Here is a 9,015-nt window from a genome sequence, read left to right on the forward strand (position 1 = left end):
TTGGGGGCCCCCCTCACTGATGTCGATATCGGGGGAACTCTCCCCACAGGATTTGGGACATGTGGCCGTTTCAGAGCCCTACACTGCAGCTCCCTGAAACTCCAGGCTCGTTCACACCTGCAGGCTTTGCCCCTGCAGCTCTCCCCCCGCGAGGGGTCCTTCTTCCTCGGCGGCCCCCTCAGCTCCCAGATGAGCGACGGAGCCTGCCCAGCCCAGCAGAGCGGCCCTGTCCCCTGTCCGCACACGGGCTGTATGTGAGCACGCGGAGATCATCTTTCTGCGCGTGACACCCCCTCCCCCTCCATCCCCCCTCCCTCTCCCCCTCCCCTTCCCCTGCTTCCCCCTCGGCAGCTGCTGGAGATCAGCCAGGGCTGCTGCCCCACCCCACCCCCACACCCAGCAGAACCTGTGGCCGCTGGAAGCTACGTCACCCCAGTCGCTCCATCTCCCCAGGGGTGACAGAACAGCCTGGGGAGGGCCGCTGGCCAGGCTGTGACTCGGCTCCCCTCACTCTCTGAGCCCCCAGACCCAGTGTCCTCCACAAGCGGGGAGAGCGCGGCTCAGACCCACCGGAGCAGGACGAGGGCGGGCCTGCGAGCAAACACTCAGGAAAGCTTCGCTGTCGGAATTAACAGGCCATCTCAGCCCGAGGCCCTGGGTCCGGCCCCATCCTCCCCCGAGGGCAGAAGGGAAGGCCGGGGCCAGGCCCAGAGGCAGGACCGCCGGGCCCCCTTGTCCACCTGGCGAGCAGAAGGGGGCTGTGCGGAGGGTGGAGGCCCCGAGGGGGCAGGGCCTTGGGGCCAAGGGTCTCAGAATTGCATCTGGGGTGTAGGGGGTGTGACGGCGCTACCCGGGGGCCGGAGAGCCTGGAGCAGGAAGCCACCGGTGGGCCGTCCCTGGCCTGGCAGATTCAGCCCATGCTCCAGAGTCCGCCTGCCAGGAGGCTGGGACACTGCCCTGGGGGTCTGGGGTCCTGGGCTCGAAGTTTTCTGGGGCAGGAGATGTTTGAGCAACAGCGGAGGTAAGCGGGGCCAGTAACGCACGCAGCTCAGCAGCCGGGAGACAGACGGACCTGTGGACGCCCTCGCCTCCAGGTGGGGAGACCCAGGGCCCAGCCAGGCAGCAAGGGGACAGGCCCTCGCAGGGGTGGGTGCCCCAGATCAAGGGAGGCGGGTCACATCCCTGACGGGCTGCCAGCCCCGAGTCCTGTAGAGCCAGTAGGGAAGGGGACTCAGCGGGCAGTAAGGGATCTCGGGCGGGCCCCTCCCTCTCGGGGCCTCAGTCTACCCACCTGCAGGTGAGCGGCTCATTCTCCCTGGCTGAGGGGCTGGTCACGGCCCACGGCTGGAAGGGGGCAGGGAGAAGCCCTTGGATGAGGCAGAGTTTTGCCTCCTGTCCACCCTCTGTCCATGGATGGTGCTGTCAGTGGATCCAGAACCTGTTCAGAGCTCCAGGAACTGCAAACCCCGTTTCTCGGCCCAGCGGCGGGGTGGGTGGCCAGGCTCCGGGATAGAATCTGGCTCCACAAGGGCCTCCAATGCCCCCGCCTCAGTCTTCCCAGCTGTAAAATGGGCTGATGCTGGGAGCTTTGGCTTTGCTGTAACCAGCGAGCACGAGCACCAGCTGAACCTGCTCCTGAAGGTCACTGGTCCTGTCCTGGCCCCAGTCAAGCAGGCTGAGCAGGAGGGGAGGGCAGGGCAGGGCAATGCGCCCCCTGAGCACTGGTCCTGGGCGCAGGCCACACCTCGCCCCACAGGCAGCCCAGGGCGGGGGCACGAAGCCTCCAGAGAATCCGCTGTCTTCTGAGTTTGAATTCTTGCACATTTCTGGACATTCGGCTCCCTGGGCTTATATATGAAGCAGGTGACTTCCTGCCCATGGCTGCACATCTGTCCAGTTGTTCCCCTTGCTGAGAAGGAGGAACTCACTCTTTCACCCCAGAATCCACTGCACTGCATGTAGTCTCTCACTGTCCTGTTTGCCACCCTCTCCCCCCGGGTCCCAGGCCTCCGTTGCCCAGCGTTTCTCCTGGAGCCTAGAAGGGTCTGCCTGGGGACACCCATCTGCTTAGAGGCTGCCGGGCTGCCCCCTCCCGAGACTGACTGGCGAGGACGAGGGACAGTCATGCCAGGGTCACTGATCTTCCAGAGAGGAAGGGAAGGAAGGGTTCCTGGGAAATCAGAGGGCTGCAGACACAGGCTAGGAGCTTCCATGGCTGAGGCCAGAGCCTCTGGGAGAGCGCCCCCCACCACCCCACTGCCGTGATGCCGAGACCCTCACAATTGACACAAAGGTCCAGCGAAGTGGGGAGAGAAAGACCGAGTGCTGGGCACCCGCTGGCACTGAGCAGCTCACCCACCTGTCTCACATCGTCCTTGCCAACAGGGGGAAGGCTGACACTGGAGCCCATATTCCAGATGGAAAAGCTGAGGCTGAAAGACAGGAAGGGGGTTGCTGGGTCATGCGGCGGGTCTGAGAGGAAGCCGGGCACCAGCTAATGCAGGTTTGAGAGGTGGGGCAGGGTCCCTCCAGTGGCAGCTGGAGTCAGGGAGCCTCAAGGGATCTCAGACGGTGCCACATGCCAACATCCAACGTCCGCACTCTGCTCACCCCACCCCTGAAGGCTGCCTTGGGCATGGGGGCAGCTGGAGCAAAGGCTCAGAGGTGGGAAATGACCCCGTAGTTTGGGGATTAGTGGGGTTGGGGGGGAGGCCAGCTGTGCTGGGGCGGACCCTGAGGGCTGGGCAGCATGGTGGAGCCGTGGGAGGTCAGGACATTTTTCAAGGGCCACCTGGCCACCCCACTGGGGATGGTGGCAAAGGGGGCGGTGATGAACAGCTAACGTTGGGTGGGGGCCGAGGAGACAGCAGTAGAGCCCGGCGGCACAGGGCTGGTCAGGCCAAGAAGCAAAGCAGCTTCCAGAAGGAGGGGGATGGGCAAGTGTCTCCCACGGTGCCCCGTGGGGGGCAGTCTGGATGGACAGCGCTGAGTGGCATCTGGGGAGTTGTGGGGACCAGGGGCATAGCTCCCCTGCAGGGAGGGCAGGAGGACTGGTGTCAGGAGCCAGCTCTGAGGGACGGGGACCGAGAACTCGGGGTCGTGAGGGAGGCCTGGCCTCAACTCCCATTTCTCAGATGAAGAACCAAGGCCGAGAAGCTCAGAGATGAGCTGGGGCCCAGGGCGGGGGTGGGGCGGTTGCGCCCAGATGTCAGCCCTTCCTCAGAAGACAGCTGCCACCTTTACCCCCCACTGCAGCAGGTCTGGGGGCAGCCGGAGAGCCAGCATTTCCAGAGGTTCTCAGATGATGCTCATGAGAACGTCATGGTGCCAGGAACCGTTCTGTGAACTGATGCCTTTGGGGAGAGAGATGGAGACAGAGAGACAGAGACACAGAGACACAGAGACACAGAGAGATGGAGACGGAGACACAGAGACACAGAGAGATGGAGACAGAGAGAGACGGAGACACAGAGAGACGGAGACAGAGACACAGAGAGACGGAGACAGAGACACAGAGAGACGGAGACGGAGACACAGAGAGACGGAGACGGAGACACAGAGACACAGAGACACAGAGAGACGGAGACAGAGACACAGAGAGATGGAGACAGAGACACAGAGAGACGGAGACAGAGACACAGAGAGACGGAGACGGAGACACAGAGACACAGAGAGACGGAGACGGAGACACAGAGAGATGGAGACACAGAGACACAGAGAGACGGAGACAGAGACACAGAGAGATGGAGACAGAGACACAGAGACACAGAGAGACAGAGACAGAGACACAGAGACACAGAGAGACGGAGATGGAGACACAGAGACACAGAGAGACGGAGACAGAGACACAGAGACACAGAGAGATGGAGACACAGAGAGACGGAGACACAGAGAGACAGAGAGACGGAGACACAGAGATACAGAGAGATGGAGACAGAGACACAGAGACACAGAGAGACAGAGACAGAGACACAGAGACACAGAGAGATGGAGACAGAGACACAGAGAGACAGAGACAGAGACACAGAGACACAGAGAGACGGAGACAGAGACACAGAGACACAGAGAGATGGAGACAGAGACACAGAGAGACGGAGACAGAGACACAGAGACACAGAGAGACGGAGACAGAGAGACAGAGACACAGAGATACAGCAAGACAGAGACAGACAGAGAGAGAGACAGAGACAGAGAAATACAGCCAGACAGAGACAGAAAGGGAGACAGAGAAATAGAGACAGACAGAGAGAGACAGACGGACACAGTGAGTTACAGAGAGACAGAGCGACAGAGAGAGACAGAGACACAGAGAGATACAGCAAGATAAAGACAGAAACAGAGACAGAGAAATAGAGACAGACAGAGAGAGAGACAAAGAGAGCTACAGAGAGACAGACAGAGAGACAGAGAGAGACAGACAGACACAGTGAGTTACAGAGAGATGGAGACAGACAGAGACACAGAGAGACAGAGACGCAGAGACAGACAGAGACACAGAGAGACAGAGACAGAGAGAGACAGAGACACACAACAGGAGATTCGTTTAGCAGCAGCCAGGCTGGTGCCTCCCTGTGGGTCTGGGAGGCTGGGGACGCCAGGGGGCAGCCATGGCAGGTCTGGGACTTCGTGTGCGTCACACTTGGGCCAGTCAGGTGCAGGTGCTATTGCCCAGGCTGGTGGAAGTCTCAGAACAAGGGCTGGCAGGGCAACAGGCGGTGACACTTTGTGCCACCTGCAGTCCTGCGGCTGGCTGCTGGGTGCCGCGGACGTGTTTTCGGCAAAGCCCAGAGAGGGCCCTTTGTGGCGGCTGGCTCGCTCTGCCATCCTTAGGGTCACGGGCTCACTCTGCCGTCCTTAGGGTCCCGGGCCTCGACGGCCTGCCCCGAGCATTCGCCTCCACCAAGCTCCTCCCGTGATGGCCCGACTGGTGTGGGCAGGATGGAGAGTCCCCAAGCAAAGCTCTGCCTTTGCTCCGGGTGGCGGGGGCTTTGGGGGCTCCCGTCTGGGGGTCACTTTCCTAGGCTGACCCTGGTGGCCCAGGGCCTGTGGGTGGCAGTGACCCCAGCTCACCCCGGGGAACGGGGCTGGCACGTCTCTCATCTGGCCCAGCGCCCCCGACACCGGGGGGCGGCCTGTAATTGGCAGCACCACAAGGAAGGTTTTGTTGCCCCCAGCGGAGGGCAGGCCCAGGGGGGCTGATCCCTTTCATCTCCCAGGCCCCCATCACCCCTTTCTCAGGCAGGACCAAGATGCTTTTAAGCAAGAGGTCGAGGGGGGCTGAGCAGCCGAGGGGGCCCAGGGCCTCTGAGGCTGCTCACAAAAGAGTGAATATTTGCTCCTGGAGAGCCAAGAAAGAGGATTTAAAAATAGATGCCTGGTCCATGATGTTCCAGCCCCACCTCCCCGCCCAGCTGGGAACACAGTGACCCTCCTTTCAGGGCCAGGCCTTCTCCCCCCAGCAGGTGTCAATCTCAGGACAGGCTCACAAGGACAGCCGGGAGGGGGCGTAGCAGCCAGCATGGGGTGGGGGGCGGCCAGCAGAGCCCTGTGCGCCCCCCCCCCACGCCCTTTCCTGTGCGGGCTCCTCAGTCATCACACCTTCCTGGAAGGGAGGTTTCTCTCCCACGAGGCAGCTCAAGTGCCACCTCCCAGAACACCTCTTCTTCCAGGCCCAGCTGGCCCCCCAACTCTGGCCCCTGGGCGACCTGCCACTGTGACCTCTGTCATGATGCCCCCACTGGCCTGGAGACTCCCAGAGTCATCTCTGAGCTCTTGGTCCTCACCCAGGGCCTGACCCTCGGAGCAGGGATGCAGGGCGGAAGCAGGAGGAACGAGGGAAACCCCGGTTCCCATTGGCCTCTCCTGGCCTCGTGTTCTTTCTCCCCACTGCTGACCGCTCCCCAGGTCTGGCCCCTCTGCCCTGGCCGTACCCCCGCACCCCCCGCCCCGGCCCTGCCAAGCATCATGGTGTTCTCACCTGGGCAGGGAGGTGGGGCCAGAACATCGTGGTCCTGCAGCTCTGGGACGAGGACACTTGGGATGCGGTCCATGGCGACCCATTCCGGAGCTCGGCGTAGCATCCCAGTGCGGCCTCAGGGAGGGACCCACCACCCGCAGGCCTGTCCCCTCCACGGGGCTCCCATAGGGGCCACGTTGCTGCCCCAGGGCATCCAGGCCCTCGTGTGGAATGCTGGCACGGAGGGGAGGGCATGCATCTCAGGGGCCCTGGACGTGGGGTGGAGGAGGGGACCAGTGGGTCCATGGCAGGAGCCCAGGGCTTGGGTGGGCCCACAGTCTTGGGACTGGCAGGTGCCCAGCTCCCCAAGGCCACTCACCGACATCACCTGTGGTCAGCAGCCTAAAGGTCCAGCAGAAAACTGGTCCCCTGAAGACATTCATGCCCCCAACTGAATCCCCCAAACCTATGGATATGTCGCTTCTGTGTTAAAAAGATGTTCCTGGTGTGTTTACAGGGATGAGGTGGTTCCGGATAAATTATCCAGGTGAGTCTAATGTCATCACAGGCTCCTTCACAAGAGGAAGGCCAGGGGCTGGTCAGGGCCCGAGGGACACAACCCCGGAAGCCCAGGTTGGAGTGATAAGGAAAGTGGGGGCCTCTGGAGGCTGAAAAGGGCAAAGAAATGGATACTTCCAGGAGCTTCTGGAAGGACCTAGCCCCGCCGGCCCCTCAGTTTTGAGAGCCGTTGAAGACTCCTGACCTCCAGGTCTGTAAGGCGGTGCAGGGGTCGTTCCAAGAGGCCACATTTGTGCTGATGGTTACGGCAGCCACAGATGACTCCTGCAGCACCCTCGGGCCCCCCTCCAGGTCCCCCTAGGCCCCTGTCCACGGTGGCCACGTGGACACTATCAGCCACACTATCGCCAGCCCCAGACTCTCCCCTCCAGACAGTGGGGTCCGTTTTCCCCCCAGAGCAAGGGCCTGGAAGAGCCACCAGCACCTCAGGCAGCCCCAGGCAGTGTCCAGCGGGACTTGGAAGGTGCTGTTTGAAGACTGGGTGGCCCAGCCTGGCCAGGGCGGCCCCCAGTCCCCAAGGCCTTGTGACACAGGAGCCTCTTCAAGCTCAAAACTGCCGAGAAGTCAAACAGCACTGGGCCCCCGGATTCAACCGGAGGCCAGGCCAGGACTGTTTCGTGGACTGCTCCCCACCAAGGGACGTGGGGTGAGAAGCCAGCTCAGCTGTGAACCCCAGGAGGGCGCTCAGCCTGTAACCAGCCTTTCCTGGAGGTATGAAAATGGTGATTTGCTTCCTGCTGGATTTTTGGCCTCCAGCTTGGGACTCGGGGAAATTCAGAGACATCTCAGAGAGGCGCCTGTGCAGTAAGCATGCCCAAGGGCTGCAAACGCAGGCAGAGGTGCCAGGGCTCCAGGAAGGCCGCACCTCAACTGGAAATAAGAACAGAAGGCTCTCGACCCGATCCAAATGTGGGTCCTGCAGCTAAGACACCTGCCGGGTCCCTGGGAGCTTCTGGCGGCGGGGCTGGTCCAGGAACCCAGTCCGCAGTCATCCCAGCCCTCCCTGGGCAGTTCCCAGGCAGCAGAGGGGTGCTAGCCCTCCTTCCCCCCTCTCGATGCTTGCTTGGGCCTGGTGGAGAGAGCTCAGCGGGGCTCTGAAAGGCCTGGGGTCAAGTGCCAGTCCCGGCCCTGCCCACGGACCTGGACCCACATCACTCACCACGTGGAATGTCCTTCGAAGACTCCAGCCTGCCTGCCTCCTCCAGGACACTGGCCACACCAGCCATTTCTCATCCCACATCCATCGTCTTTATCTGATGACCCCGAGGCCAGGCACTGGCTCACGGTCCCCACTGACGAGTCAGCGTCTAGTTGATTATAACCATGGCGACTTCTTGGGTCTCCATTAAGGAGTCCCACCCCAGAACCAAACCTCCTGGAGGGGAGACGAGGTCCCGGCTGCTCCCTCCTGTCTCCTGGGGGCCCCACTGGGGCTCTATAGATGGCTGTGGAGGGACCATTGGGGAGTGAGCTGAAACGTAGCCCCCAGTCCCTCCAAACACTTCTGAGGCAAATGGCAAGCTGGCCTCCGCTTGCAGGCAACCTGCGTCTAGGCACAAACAAAATAATTTCGTGAATTAGCTAAAAGCAGGACCTGAGCCGCTGAGGGCTGGGAACTTGGTAACTTGGAAAATGAAGCCACTTCATGGGATGGGGCACCTGCCGCTGGTGGGAGGAGGCCGGCAGCTCTGGGCTGTGGGCCAGTGGGCGTGGGCTGCGGGCGGCGATGGAGGTCGTGAACTTGGATTGTGGCCGTCTTGTCCCTTCCGGTCCCTGCCCTGCACCCGTCCGGGGGCTGTGGCTGCTCGGGAGCCACGGGGGCGTCTGGAAGCCTGTTTATTGTGGTGCAGCTGGTCGGCTAGAGCTCTAGGAAAGGGGTTTTCAAGTGGCTTCCTCTGATCACAAACATTTTGGAGTTCAGGGGCACAGAGGCCTCTGACAGCTGGGAACGCGGAGGGCTCCCAGGATTTCCCGTTCTCAAGAAGGCACAAAACGGCTGAATCCGGGGGCATGAAAGATGGGGGTTTGACATGCTCCCGCACGCTGGCCCCGAGGCCACGGCAGCCACGGAACTCCCCCCTCCCCCCGTGCACGCCCCCGTGAGCAGTTCTCCAAGGAGAGCCACGGATCCCGACGCTGGTGGCTCGGGCCCCACCTCGCTGCCACTGCCATTTTGTGTGCAAACCTCAGATCCAGCTGATCCTGAGGGTCTGGCCCCAGGGCCCCACTGACCTGACCATGGACGTGCCCAGCGGCCCCACCCACCGGGACCCTCGGGAGCAACGGCACCAGCCCCATACGGTTGTCTGGTGCTCCGTTTCTTGCCCATGAAACTGCAAACGTTGAAGCTGAGCTAACATCCCCTCTCCCACCCGGGGTGCCCAGCAAGCCGCAGGGGGGACAAGCCTTTCAGGGGGAAAGGACCTGAAGGCTCAGCTCTGCAGGCTCAGATTCTGGCTGGCTGGCACTTACTGTCTGAC

The 9,015-nt window shown here is 61.9% G+C and overlaps 1 long non-coding RNA gene across 1 annotated transcript; it reads right to left on the reverse strand.

Moving 5' to 3' along the window:
- Positions 1-404: 404 nt before the first annotated feature.
- On the reverse strand, positions 405-8,301 carry LOC146402089 (uncharacterized). Its single transcript, XR_014809349.1, has 3 exons — positions 7,695-8,301; positions 1,292-2,432; positions 405-1,206 (listed from the first exon to the last, which is right to left on the reverse strand). It is a non-coding gene; the product is annotated as an uncharacterized LOC146402089 (long non-coding RNA).
- Positions 8,302-9,015: the final 714 nt, after the last annotated feature.

This window comes from Sus scrofa, chromosome 7 (assembly GCF_054392235.1).
Source record: "Sus scrofa isolate SSC_HxYL_T2T_F1_AM1 chromosome 7, Sscrofa_HxYL_maternal_Yorkshire_Landrace_v2.0, whole genome shotgun sequence".
Lineage (NCBI taxonomy): Eukaryota > Metazoa > Chordata > Mammalia > Artiodactyla > Suidae > Sus > Sus scrofa.